The sequence below is a fragment of the Mixophyes fleayi genome, chromosome 3 (genome assembly GCF_038048845.1).
Source record: "Mixophyes fleayi isolate aMixFle1 chromosome 3, aMixFle1.hap1, whole genome shotgun sequence".
In the NCBI taxonomy this organism is placed as follows: Eukaryota; Metazoa; Chordata; class Amphibia; order Anura; family Limnodynastidae; genus Mixophyes; species Mixophyes fleayi.
The window spans coordinates 342009190-342023925 of record NC_134404.1 but is presented as its reverse complement, the minus strand read 5'-3'; the positions used below and the strand labels follow the sequence as shown (position 1 = coordinate 342023925).

The following is a 14736-nucleotide window of genomic DNA, read 5'->3' as shown; positions in this document are numbered from 1 at the left end:
GTAAACTGGTGTACATGACAATTTTAGAATATGTAAACTGGTGCACATTAAAAAGGTGGCAATGCAAACTGGTGCCCATGAAATAGGTGGGGATGTAAACTGGTGCACATGAAAAAGATGGTGAACTGGTGCATGTGAAAAGGATGGTGCTGTAAACAGGTGCATATGAAAAAGTTGGTGTTGTAAACTGGCGCACAAGAAAAAGATGGTGATTTAAACCAGCGCACATGAAAAAGGTGGTGATTTATACTGGCGCACATATTACTACTGGTGTTGTATACTGGTGTATAGGACAATGGTGTTGCAGTCCACAATAATCACTCACATTCCTTCATTTTTTAGTGCAGAAAAATTAAATTTAGAAAATAAAACCTGATTAGTTGCTATTGATTACACCATCTTTCCACTGTGCGCCAGTGTACATACATGCCCCGGGGCTTGCTTATTTCCCCTTTAGATTGAGGTAACTACATTTATTCTTAGGCTTGAACATCCCTTTGTCAGGCCTAGCATCTGACTAGGTAAACATGCTGAGACTAGTAGTTCCACATCAACTGGAAAGCAGCCAGTTTCCAAATTCTGCCTTAGATTTTGAAGCTCATGAATAACTTATAGTAGTGGTTACAACTCTCCAGATCATCTATACACTATAATAAACCATCTTTTATCTCTACTTGTTGTTACATTACATTGCTGGGAAATTTGTATCTAATGTTGGGCAATATCAGAATCTTAACTGTGGGCTAAAGAAAAAATATATATTACTTAGAAAATGTGAAAATGTATATCTGCTAACCGGCAGATCATTAGAGTAGTAGTATAGATGACATATACTCTGCGGCCTGATCCATTAAGGAACGTAAAAGCCGATATGTAGCGTATTTTGCGTGAAACCGCTCTGCGCATGCCCAGAAACAAACTATACGCCAGAGATTGTACGTGTATGCAATTCATTGTCCAGCACAAAGGACCCGTACTACAGCCTATCATTTCATGGGCAGAACGGGGAGAGAAATGGGCGTATCATCATCATCAATTTATATAGCGCTAACATATTCCGTAACGCTTTACAATAGGGGACAAATACAGTAAGAAACAAACTGGGTAAAACAGACAAAGAGGTGAGAGGACCCTGCTTGCAAGCTTACAATCTATGGGACAATGGGAGTTTGAGACATGAGGTTAAGTCTACATTTTGCAATTCGGCCCAGCCAGACTGCAAAGGTAAAAGTAACTCATAGACTAAATGATCTCGTCACACAACAATGTTGGTCAGGGGGCAGTTGTCTTGTGTAAAATTGTGTAAAGGGTGGTAATAGGGAAATCTAGTGAAGCTAAGAGGCTGGTTGAGGAATATTATAAGCTTGTCTAAAGAGGTGGGTTTTCAGAGAACGCTTGAAAGCTTGTAGACCAGAGGAGAGTCTTATTGTGCGAGGGAAAGAATTCAATAGAGTGGTTGCAGCCCGAAAAAAATCCTGTAACGGGAATGGGAGGATGTAATGAGGGTGGATGAGAGACGTAGATCTTGTGCAGAACAGATTTGCCGAGTTGGGAGATATTTTGAGACAAGAGAGGAGATGTATGTTGGTGCAGCTTTGTGGATGGCCTTATAGGTTAGTAAAAGTATTTTATATTGGATTCAGTAGAAAACAGGCAACCAGTGTAGAGACTGACAGAGTGATTCAACAGAGAAATAACGATTTGTGAGGAAAATCAATCTTGCCGCTGCATGCAAAATAGATTGTAGGGGTTTGAGTCTGTTTTGGGGAAGACCAGTAAGGAGGGAATTGCAATAGTCAATGCGGGAGATAAGTGCATGAATTAAGGCTTTTGCAGTGTTTTGTGTGAGATATGTGCATATTCTGGATATGTTTTTTAGATGTATGTAACATGATTTAGATATAGACTCGATGTGAAAAACAAAGTACAGTTCTGAGTCAAAGATCACACCTAGGCAACGAACTTGAGAGGTGGGGTTTAAGGTCATAAGGCGTATGCCCATAGTTAATGTACAGTAAGGGCGTGCCAAGCTCCATCGCGCGCAGCAGCATCTGGTTCAAGCTTTGGCAGTCTCTAAGGTACGTGACTTCACTTGCACCATCTATAGAAGAGATTTGATTTTAATGTGATCTTCCAAATTGAATCTTTCTTGGTGGACGCCACGAATAAGATCATTGAGACATCCCGCAAGTAGCAGCTTGTTACCCGCGCACTCTATATCTGATAGTATAATTTACTGTAGTGATACAGCAGCCCCGTCCTAGCCATGGCGAGGCCCAGCGGATTGTATATCACCAGTAATAGATTGTCGCAGAGGGAACGTGGAGATACATAACTGCTGAAACAAACAACAGATGGCCAGCGTCACGTCTCTGTGTAAGAACTGGCAAACTGGATGGGGATTTATGTCCTCACCCACCAGCCGAGCCAAAGAGTCTCTGGACAGAGAGGGAGGAAGGTTTGGTTGTTTGTCGTCTCTTATAGAGCACAGTGAGAGCAGATGGCGCACAACTCCCATATAATGAGCAGCTGCTTCCTCTCTGAAGATACCGTGAACAGCTCCAACATACACTTATATACATCAATAGCGCAGACATTGAACTCCAGATTGTTACTTTTTATATCATGAATGAAGTTCAAGTTTGTTTTATAAGTTCTTTCAGAGTAACGTATTATACCTGAAGCTCAAGGTACAGAAGAAACAAGTTTATTATTATTATCATTATTATTATTATTATTCAATACAGCACCAAATATTCCACAATCCTGGAAAAAGAAACATACTACAAGTTATTTACTAGTGTTTCTTAGAAATCCAGATATCCATTAAATCCACAGCAGCCAATCAGAACTGATATCTGCCTAGTGCAGGTTAGACAATGAAAGCAAATCTCTGATTGGTGTTTGTGATTTTAGCAGCTTTCAGCAATGTTAGTGGAGAACACTCAGTGTGATGACAATATAGCCTACGTTACTCTCCCATCATGCTTTGCTCATATTACCTGGAATAATGGGGAAGTTGGGAGCATGAATAATTAAGGACACGAAGGCTTCAGTAGAGGACATGCTGAAAATATAATTGACCTGCATAGAACGGGACAATTTGTCATCCTAATCTCACATGAACTTTGACTTAGCCCAATGTTTCTGCTGGTAAACCTTGCCGATTGGAACCCCAACCTTATTTCCTTCCTGTTCTAGTGAAAACAATTACAATAATACTGATAATAATAATAATAATAATAATAATAATAATAATCATAATAATAATTATAATATTATTAGCTGTGATCAGACTCACAAGTTAGACAGTAAAGCTAATACCTTGTTGGTTGCATCATACGTGTGTCCGTGTTTAGCTGACATTGGTCACACATGTGCCGATTCTGCCACTTGGTCTCAAAATTGAGCGGCCAAACTGGATGAGATCTTTCTGCACTTGGACTAAGCAACGTTAAAATTCTTGGGGGCCTGTTCGTGTGACAGAAAGATAACCACAGTGACATCCTGACAGCGAACACCGTCCCATAGATTTATTAGATTTTAGATATTATTAGCCTTTGCTCTCATTTCGAGGCCTCAAACACGGCAGTATTGAGCCAATTGTCTAATGGGCCCTCCGAGTATGACGGCATACCAGAAACAAGGAATAGGTAAAATAATATTTGTATATGGACATGAAACGGAAGCATTAGTTTAAATAAAGCTCATTTTAGGCACATTTTGGCCAATGTAATGAAAACAGTGACACCTGTAATTAAGAACACTTATGATTGTTTAAGACAAAAATGAGGGGTAACTGAGCAGTTGATTAGCAAGAATAAAGGAAAGTTAAAAAAAATGAAGGGAGTGGTCTAAAAGGGATAGTAGGCGGGACTTGTTGTGATGTTTTCATTCTCTCCATAATGCCAGGCGGACCCTCAATGCTGCAAAGGAGACAAGTGACTTTCTGAGGAGAATTCCCAAAATGTAATGTAGGTGTGCGCCTATGCTCAAAGAGGTTAGATAGGAACCCCTCCTTATATCACCCCCTCCCACATTATAACAGGCTAGGTTAATCAGGGCCCCTCAGTAGACACTGGAGCCTAGGTTGCCCAATGGATTATCTGGATCAGGTTCCAGTTTTTTTCAATTGATGCAAAACAGCTAAAAAACAAAACAAAAAGCAAAAACAGTAACAGCTACAACAATCAGATGAAGAACTTTCTTCAGAGAAGTCTCATAGAACATACCTGAGTTACATGTCTCCCAATATTCCGATCTGTGGGGCAACGCTGTCAGAGCAGGATCATAGCCCTGGATCTGCCCCACATGAAGGAGGTGACCTGTCCATCCAATTCTTTGGAATAAAAATGAAGGATTGGAAAATATGTATGTTGAACATTATATAACTTATTTGTAAGCCTATCATTTTACCAACATCCACCCTGACTGCCACCAAGAGTCACGCCCAAAGCCAGAATTTACTTTTACCAATATCTAGCAAAAGATAAACATGATTTAAGAAGCAGGCGGAGGAGTTAGTAATAATTATGCCGAGTTATGAGACATGGGAGACTGATGAGTAGAAATCTCAGGAATTAATGAGGACAAGGCTGCATCTAAAGGGAAAATTATCAACATTTGTCAGTTGACTTTAAGTCCTGATAATGTGTGAAATGTGTCTAACATATCTGTATCACCCATGAGGAACCTACTGTATATCCGGTAAATATAGCACCATATTGTCGGAGCAATGACCTAGGTTTTAGTTCAAGAAACCACTTGTCACGGCAATAGAGTTTCTGGGATCCGTCTCGGGACCCCAGGGACTAGCTGTGGCAGGAGTGTAGTGGAAACTGGGGGGCTGGATAAATGTCTTGCTCATAGAGCTTACGGGTACAAAGAAGGTGAATCTACATGAGGAATAGCAAACCAAGGTATTTATTTCAGCGGTAGAATGAAGCTGAATTCTCACAATAGGTTAATAGTTGATATTCAAATAACAACAGATGAAGTAGAAATCACACAAATGGTTAATGTTTGCAGTTCATATAACGGCAGCAGAAGAAGTTGAACTCACTGAGAGAAGTCCATAACATAACAGCAGGTTGAGGGAGAATACACTCAGAGGTAACGATGGAGATCTCTGTACACAGCAGGAGGAGAAGCAGTAATCAGGATGAAGCTGAGTAAACATGAAGGGTAGAGCTCTGTATACAGCAGATAGTCTGGAGCAGCAAAAACAGCAACTTGTAGATCTGGAACTAGGAAGTGTTGCACTGGCAACTTGCTGAGTGTAGGAGGGGACTCTTATAGTCTGCAGAGGAAGCCAATTGGGGAATGGGATCAGGTGTTCAGACTCAGCAGGAAGCTTAGCAAATGTCTCACCCAATATGGCAGCCTCCGGTGCTGCAGACAGAAGTCACGCTTGTCCCAGGATAACATGCTGCATACGACCATGAGGAAGATGTACGGTAATATGGTACCGCCGAGTGGTGTAAACAGGGCTAAGACCCCGATTCGTGACACCACTGTTGCAAGGCCTTAGCTGCGTCACACACCAACAGATGAATCGCTAGACCTTGATTGCACCTTACTACTATTGCTACTTGTAAGACTTACCCTTCGTGGTAAACGATGGACACATCTCAGAAATATAGACACAGACATTCCATACAGGCCGGGAGAATGTTATATTCTACTGAACTGAATGCCTTAAAAGTAACCTATGGAAAATCTGCTGCAGCAAAGAGTCTGAACCGGTTAAATTGCATTTTGCACAGGAAATGTACAGAATAAATGATTTGCTCAGAGGGCTAAAATTAATTTTGATTCAGGGAAACTTCATTTTAAAGTTGATATAATTAATCTTCCTTACAGCAAATGACTGTACAGTAATATATAATACAAAGAGCGTCGTGTGCATTGACTGGAATGTCTCAAAGTGATGTCTCAGCGTTCTTTAGAGTCCTACACGCTGGTGATGGAAAAGGTCAGCGTTACATCATCCAAAGCGTTCCCAATACATTCCTGCCACATGTATCCTCTTTACATCAGTCAAGAGCTACCGGTATAACAAGCAATAGGATTTATATTAACCCTCTAAGATATAATTCAGCAGCAGCTCAGATTAGATATTAAACATCTCTATAAATCATCTATCGAACATTGACTTCTAGCCCAGAGTCATAGGATGAACAATCATTATTTTCATACGGAGATAATTTCCTTACTCATGTTTCCACCTTCAGATAACTTTAATTTATTGGCTTGCTCATGTCCTTGTGCTGCTTTTGCTAAATATCTTGCTTCATTTATCTGACTTCCTGCTGCTTATTGCTGCCATAGGTAGATCACCGCTTACCTCTGTTTTGTGCAATGTTTTGTGCAGTTGTTTGCACAAGACACACGGCATCAAAATAATAATTCTGGCAGCAAGTTTTGGTTAAAAGCAGAGAAAAAGACCATAAAGATAAAGCATTGTATCCAGTATAACTTGATGAAGTTTTTATGTAAACCATCAATCAGAGAATAACAAAGTTTTTAAAACTAGTCCATGTAATACACCTCTCATTCTACAAAGCGGAATCTCTCTCATCCACACCACACAGCAGAATGAATTACTCAGTAATCCTGGCTGTATTTGACTATGGGCCTCATTCATTAGGGCCCATATTTCGACTTTGAATGCTCCCGAATTCATAAAGCCACGGATCACAAGATCCGTGGCCTGTTGAATTCGGACATAGGGCTGCTGTAGTACACATGCGCCACGAGTACGTATGTACCTGTCAATGTCTGCTGAGCTGGCGGAATTACAGTCACCTGACCCGCTGGCTCTTTACTGTGTAAAAAAAATATAGATAAACAAACATGCATGCGCTCCCCCCTCTGAACAGTATTAACCCTAGTGCTGGTTGAATTGAAATTTGGGAAGAAAATGCATGTGGTACCCCCGATTTAACCACTACCAGCAGTAGGCCAACCAGCTGGGGTGGATGGCACTATAGCAGGGGGACAATCGGCAGGGGTGCCTTTGCCATAATGACAAACTAACCTCAGGCTGTTCAGCACTGGGCTGGATTCTCTCAGGAGTGGGGTCGGCAAAAAAAATTATACAAGCCCCCCCTCTAGGAAGAACCAGCCCAGTGCTGAAAGCACTAGGACTCTGCCTACACCCCTGAGGTGGTGGGTGTAGGGTAATAAAATTTGTGAAAAAGTTAAAAATACCATTTTAGATTGTGGGACTACAAGCTCCACACAGCCTGGGCTGCAATTAACAGTCTGGACATGCTAGTGCTTGTAGAACTACAAGCACCAGCATACCCATGGCAGCCAGGGCATGTTTGCATTTGGAGAATCACAAGTGCCACCATGCCCTGACACTCAGGGCTTGCTGAGCCATGCAGTGCCACAAACTAAAATGTAAATAAACCAAAGCACCCTCATTATTACTACATTACTTTAATACAAATAAAAAAACCTAAAATAAAAGCAGAACTCATTCATTATAACCACATCTATTTATTAAAAATAATAAAACCCCAAATACTTACCATCAGATTGTTACAACTTCAGGAGTATCTGTATCAATGCTGATTAGCGCTGGCAGACCAAAGGTGCGGAGTCTAACAGATTCCCCGGTGATCACCAAGAAACGCAGCAAGGCAGGATGGACTTAGCTGCTGTGAGCCTGCAGGTCGCGGCTCTCAGGGCTGCCTCAGAATGTAACACAAGGTCCGAGCCAAGGGAGGGGGTCTCGAGTAGAATGGAGAAACCGCTGCAGGACTGGGAGTAGGAAGGTGGCTGCAGGAATAACATCAGAACCAACGTGATGCGGGTAGATAATAGTCAGACAAGAAGGGAACTGGTACACGGATATCAGATAAAGAGTAGCCAGACAAGCCGGGACCTGGTACACGGGATATCAGGCAGATCGTTACACAAGGAGATTCCACAGACTTGGTCAGACAGGCGATAACTGGTACACAAGGAGATCCAGGGATAATGCAGCAATAGAGAACTACAGGGTAGTCAGAGGCACAGCAAACTAGGTGCACTGACACCGAGCAAGTGTCAGTGTAGGTTTCTATAGGGGAAGATTAAAAACTCCCGCCCCAGTGACCAGATCATGTGATCTGCATCAGGAAAGCCGATTTCGGCACACAGAGACCAGCGCTGGAGTGAGTGACAGTTGAGTGCCCAATCAGCGTGGTCTGCCTCCGCTACCCAGAAGTGCCACCTGCGGCACACAGAAAAGCCAGTGTTGGAGCGTGGAAAGGTAAGTTTCGTCACACAGATGTCTTCATTTGTGTAGGATCCAATCTTCTAAGCTTTCAATCCAATAAGGCTTGTAACCATAACCAAAACAATCCATAATATTCCAAAGGTCCTGTAGCTGTCCTAAAAAAATAACATTCCAGGTCCTGGAGTTGTCCAAAAAAAAAAATATTTTACAAATGTTCGTGAAATCTTCTTTTCTTCAGTCCAATTGTATGATAAGTGTGTTGATCATGGGAGTAATAATTGTTTCTTTATAGCAAGCCAAATTTGGAATACAATTTGGATGTCAGGGTATTGATATGCAAACCAAGTGAAAGGATTGGATCAAGCTATAAACCCAAATATTTATATTTGAACACTGATTAGTTTTGGATTTTGCTCTAATCAGATGTATTACTTTTTCTTTTTTATCCTTTGTCCCAAATAACATGGTTACTGTTTACAAATATGGTGTCATCTGAGGGTCTTAATTAGTTTCCATGTATGTTTGTGTACAACATTTACCTGGTGGTATGTGAGCTTGGCATTTAATGGGGGTTCATTAAAGAGGGAGCACTACATTTACTTTGTTTAAATGAATATCTCAATACAAACTCAAAGTAAGTAAATCTAAAATATACAAGAAACATTCTGCTGTCCCCACAAGAGCTTCTGATTAAATTTACTTTTTCCATGTAAAATGACATTCTGCAATGGCCAGTGCTTTTTATGAGCGCACTATGCATTTAACATTCAGCAGCAATTTATGCACCCGGCCTTTCGGTAAGAGAAATATTTCAGCTAGAGGCACAAGGAGATTAAATGATTTACTAAAGGTCACATGGAGCTTGTTCCCATCCGGTCTCCAATGTCACCACGACAAGGCTTCTGTTCCTGCGTAATGCCATTAAGGATGTGACATACGTGGGGCAGTTCATTGCAGGACATGGCAGATCGTTTATATACTTTCAACATGTTTCTGTCACTGGCTGAGATGGAAGCAGCTTATTTTTCAGATGGTGAACGGATAATCCTCACCTGGTGATCTAACGTATTAGTCAACTAATGATGCTTTAGTATTTGTAACCACATCTGTGTGAAGCAAGATTGTTATTTTTTTCAATGGACAATGACTGACTAATTTATACCTGTGATACTTTATTGCAGTAAACCTGACATCGGTCAAAACACTACTGACTATTATACAGTTACACCCTGTGAAACCTAGTGGTTTTGAATGCAGAGCTGCTTTTAACATAGGCAAATGTATATAAAACATGTCAGGAATCTCTTAAAACCTAAGAATGACACAAGTCTGCATAATTCCTGTCTACAAATATATTAGTATCGGAACTTATTATATACATTAAATACATGTAAACACACAAATAGAATAAAGAAGAAAAAAAAATATTCTCATGGCCATAGAAAACGGAATAAAAGTTTGCTTCTTGTCTGTATTCAGCATTGAAGATATGTGACATGTTATTTCATATGTATACTGAATTCAATTAGTTTCATTAGATGAACAGTCTAATACAGTGTTGGCTAACCTGTGACACTCCAGGTGTTGTGAAACTACAAGTCCCAGCATGCTTTGCCAATATATAACAGCTTATTGCTGGAAGGGTATGCTGGGACTTGTAGTTTCACAACACCTGGAGTGTCTCAGGTTAGCCAACACTGGTCTAATACTTGAAATATTGTGTTCACTGTTTGACACCGCAGTTATTTAACAAACACAATTGGTGTTTTTACATTCTTTGTCACATGGGCTATGCATTTTCAACCTTATATACGTAATACTAATAAATCATATATTTTTTTAGCAAATAAATTCTTACGATTTGCATTAAGTGACTGGTTTAAAATGAGTTGAGCAAATTGGAAGCACAGAAGACATGTTAAATACAAAACTGTCTATGTGCACTATTATGTCAGTTAAGTGAGTAAAGCCATTAGATGATAAATAAAACAAATATATATATATATATATATATATATATATATATATATATATATATATATATATAAATAGAGAGGGCACTCACTATTTAAAACAGGTAGATTATTCTTTATTTTCAATCCAGTTCCTTTATATTATAGTTGACGTTTCGCTCTTACATCCAGACCTCTTTCATTATCTATGCTTGTTTTGTCTGCTGTTCAATGAAAATTTGTCTTGAGCAAGGTCTGGATGTGAGACCAAATCGTTGACTATAATATAAAGGAACTAGATTGAAAATAAAGAATAATCTATCTGTTTTAAATGGTGAGTGCCCTCTCTATTTTTTGAATATGTACTAGTTACTATGGAAATGGGAGCTATTGTGGAACACCCCAAAGAGGATTTGCTTGAAGAAGTGAGTGCAGTCTTTTCCAATAATTATATCTATCTATATATATATATATATATATATATATATATATATATATATATATATATATATATATATACTGATGGTTGAACATATGTCCAGCCTTCTCTCACTTCTCCACAGCATTGCTAGTTAGGAGCGAGACAGTTCTCCAATGGAGCAGATATAGAGTGGCTGGCAGCTTTGCAGACTTGCATTATGGAAAACACTGTACAGAATGGTGGATTCAGTGTAGGTTCAGTGGTGTCATAACAGCTCAGCTGATTGCATTCTCAGCTTTTTGTTACCTGCGTCAGATACCACCAGGACAGCATCCTAGAGATTTGGTAGGGGCTTCAACTCTCTAAAGGAGGGGGACTTGCATGACTTTTAAAGTTGATAAAGTGCAATGTCAGGTAAGCACATAACAATATATTTTACATTCAAGTTTAATATCTGAATATTTCTGTTTAGGGGTTTAGTTATTCTTTAATTCCTTTGCTTCTGAGGGCAAGTGGGACTCAGATCTACCACGTGAGTGGAAAGGGCAGGTCATACTCATACTCAGAGGCACACAGGGCTCAAGCCAAGTGAGTATTTCTTCACTTCCCCACTGGAGTGAGGGGATATAGCCAGTGAGTGACTACTTGTCATTACCAGACAATAAACCCTTTATACTACAGAACATTACAACGATTCCAGGGATGAGGGTTTCTTTGTATGTATTCATATTCTTGTTTTGTACTTCTTACCTCAAAGTAAAAACAAATAAAAAAAAAACCAGCAAATATAAATTGCATATGCAATAAAAAGAGAAGAAAAAGTGGTACCTTTTTTTCCCAGCAAGGTGTATCGGTCTAAATTCTATAAACATTTTTCCAAACCATTCCAGTCTTGGGCTATAAATGATATTTTTGGGAAAAGTCCTCTGAACACATTAAGGTTTGCTTTGTGGAGTTGGCTGCACAGAAAAACAGCTAATATGGATGTTGGAATGTGACCAGTCCAAAAAAGCCCGCCACAACCAGAGAGGGGGGATTGGGGGGTGTGAAAAAAAAGCCCCAGCTGTGAAAGGGTTAAAGAATTCCACTGAAGTCTAACAGTAAAATATTATATTGATCCAACCGGAGAAGGAACCCTCAGGGAACGTTACGGTTTATCTGTAAGTTGTTTGAATGTTTTTATACTGTATTTTGTAGAAGCCTGTATTGGTCAAATCAAGTATTTAAGGACATTAAGGGTATTAGGAACGTTGTATATTGCAGAAAAAGAAGAACAAGGGGACACTCTTAAGTTGGTGGGAGACTATGGAATAAATAGTTGCTTGAAAACATAAATTTGCTGAGTAGGGGCTCCCTGGATGACACCGTAGGTGGGGGCAGATGAAGGAACAACAGTAGGGAATTTAACAATCCTTGGGAAAAATACTGATCAGACCCACAAGGAGCCAAAGGCGAAATGTGCAATAGGTCAACTGGTTGTTATCCGATCAGGTCAATATGTTGTATTCATTTACCAGCATGGAAGAGGCTAATTGCAATGGACCATTTAAAGATGTGGATTTTTTTTTGTAATTGTCTGAATAATCTCTTATTATGTGGTTGGAGGCTTGTAGTAATATTTACAATCTTTCCTTCTAGGGGATCTTTTCAACCCAGTGACACCTTGAACTGTTAGGACATAGACCATGATCTCTCTGATTCTGGAGAACACCCCTCATTAACGCTAGGGTGAGTTAAGCCTTTCTTTCCTCTGTTGATAAAATGAACCTTTAAAGTTCTATTGTCGTAAATTTTCATTGGAATATAAGGAATGTGAGGACTGTACATAACATTGATGTGAGGGACAGAATGTCTCCGCAACCATAGAATATATCTCAAGGAAAATTCACACTTTTCTACCATTGTGTATTTATAAAGGAACTATTGATAAAACATACTTTCACATAAAGGAAGAAGGAAAATGTCTTTACAGCAAGGTTGTTTGATTGGCCTCTACATCTTAACAAAAACTACGATTGCCAGAATTAAAATACTGTTACATCTTCCGTTTACTATGAAAACTGTCAGTGGATATATAGTTCTGGATGCTGAAATTGTCATGTTATTTAATATATTAACAGTTTGCACTTTTACCTGCATTTTTTCAGCTTTAAAATTTTCCTAACAGGCTGCTGAGCCGAGCCCCTGGTAATAGGAAACAAATGTTCGGGTAGTCATTAGTCATTAATTTATGTAACTATTTCCATTTTTACAAAATTGGTTCTATTTGTATTTATACATCTGCTTTATAGCTTGTTGAATGCTATTTCCTTAATGCGCTTACACTTTGACATCTGAGCTGGCAGATTCTATTTGTGAATCTATGATAGTCTAAATCAGGGCCACTGGCTGAGCCTACGTACTATCCACTGTTTCCAGTATCAAATAGTGGACTTGCAGCGGGTATTAAGTGGTTGCAGACATTTAAGGATGACAAGGGAATGAGCCTTAGCAGCTTTAGAGCCACAGACACGTCACCCCAGTGCTGAGTCTTCTACCATGTAATGTCCACATCTCTGTCCATCCATTAACTCCTCAGTTACACTTCTCCATCGTCGTCCTCTATACTCCTGTCTCATCTTGTCTGGCTTGTGTTAACCTGGCTGCTGACTGCTTCCCCCCTCCCCCACACCCAGGGGTGGAACAGTGCATCGTTGGGCACCATAGCTGAATTTCTGTAGGGTCCCAGCGATTCCATTCTCACCTCCCGAGCTCCCCAGTCTGCTCTTAATAGGTTGCTTTCTGTTCTGTTAAGAGCCTTGGGGAGAAGGGGGGTGCTAGGTACTCAAAAGTTGGGGTGTTGGAGATTCGGACAGGGGGACGACCCGACATTGCTGGGTTCACCTCACCTCTATTCCCAATACTCGCCGCACCTCTTGCCTCCACTATTGTTATGCCCCTGCCCCCACCTGTGTTAACCCCTTAATTTCTCCTGTAACCTATGCCTTAAGCACTCTGCTGAGCTCTTTACCGTCTGCTTTACCTTCTGCTCTCCCACCTGTGTTAATGTTTTAATTCTGAAGCCTGGCTCTCCTCCTGTATGCCAACCTCTCATCCAGTGTGCCAGCCCACCAGGGATCCTCGTACAGGGTAATTGGCAGTGGTCTCTGTGCAGGGCTATCTCTGTGCAATCTGCCTGCTTGTCTGTGAAGTCTTCTTACCCATTTGGGTTTGTGCAATGTGACAACACATAAAAACATCCGTGAAGAAGCCGGTCAATGTTGTTAGATTTTTCTACCAGATCTCCGGACGTAGCACTTTTCTCTCCCTTTCTATGACGCAGATACCTGTTACCTTCTATAGGTCTGGTTCATTAAGGAACACAAAGTGAACGCAATTCGTTTTTTCTAATAAAAAAAAAACATACGGATAATGCCAGCAGCTACGCCCGTATTAAACATCCAGAGGATCTCAAGAAATGTTTCTAGTTGAATACGCGCTGCCTATACGGCACTAGCCAGACACAACACACTGCATAACACGCACAATGCATATGTTTATATAAAGTCCTTATTTGTTCTGTATCAAGTACAGTGGCGGATCCAGGGAGGGGGGGGGGCGATTGGGGCGATCGCCCCCCCTAGCAGGGGCTTGCTGCCGGCGGCTGCACACTGTGCAGGTCCGTTCAGCAGTGACAGTGTGCTGCCCGGCTGCTCTCATTGTGTTTTAAACACAATCAGGGCAGCGGGACAGCACACTGTCACTGCCAAGCGGACCTGCACATACTGTGCAGCCGCCGGCAGCCTTAGAAATTAGAAAGGGGCGGGGCCTAAATCACCCCCCCTAAAATCGCCCGTGGTATAGCAATAGTCTGGATCCGCCCCTGATCAAGTATGAGTTTGCCAAATTCCCACTTCCAGCTGCAGTGACTTCAGGTCAATAATTCAACCATATATATTTTTAGCGCTTGCACAATATTTTGGGTTTCAGGATGTTAGTAATGCCTAATGTACATAAAATGCATTTTCACACCTGTCATCGCTAGTAATCAGCACTTACACCTGACCTGTAGATGGTGCCAGTGATACGGCTGAAAATCTAAGCGAATGCCAAAGCTCGAATCGGCCGCTACCGTGTGCACTCTACCTTGGCTC

At 40.7% G+C, this 14736-nt stretch overlaps 1 protein-coding gene across 4 annotated transcripts in view; it reads left to right on the top strand.

Annotated features, from left to right (window-relative positions):
- Nucleotides 1–14736, top strand: part of LRFN2 (leucine rich repeat and fibronectin type III domain containing 2) — a 409571-nt gene that overhangs the window by 172042 nt on the left and 222793 nt on the right. For 3 of the 4 annotated variants that reach the window (XM_075204431.1, XM_075204434.1, XM_075204432.1), the window contains exon 2: nt 12242–12331. The exons of the other annotated variant lie outside the window; for it this stretch is intronic. The gene's annotated coding sequence lies outside the window, so the exon portion shown is untranslated. The remainder of the gene's footprint in view (nt 1–12241; nt 12332–14736) is intronic. 4 annotated transcript variants of the gene reach the window in all.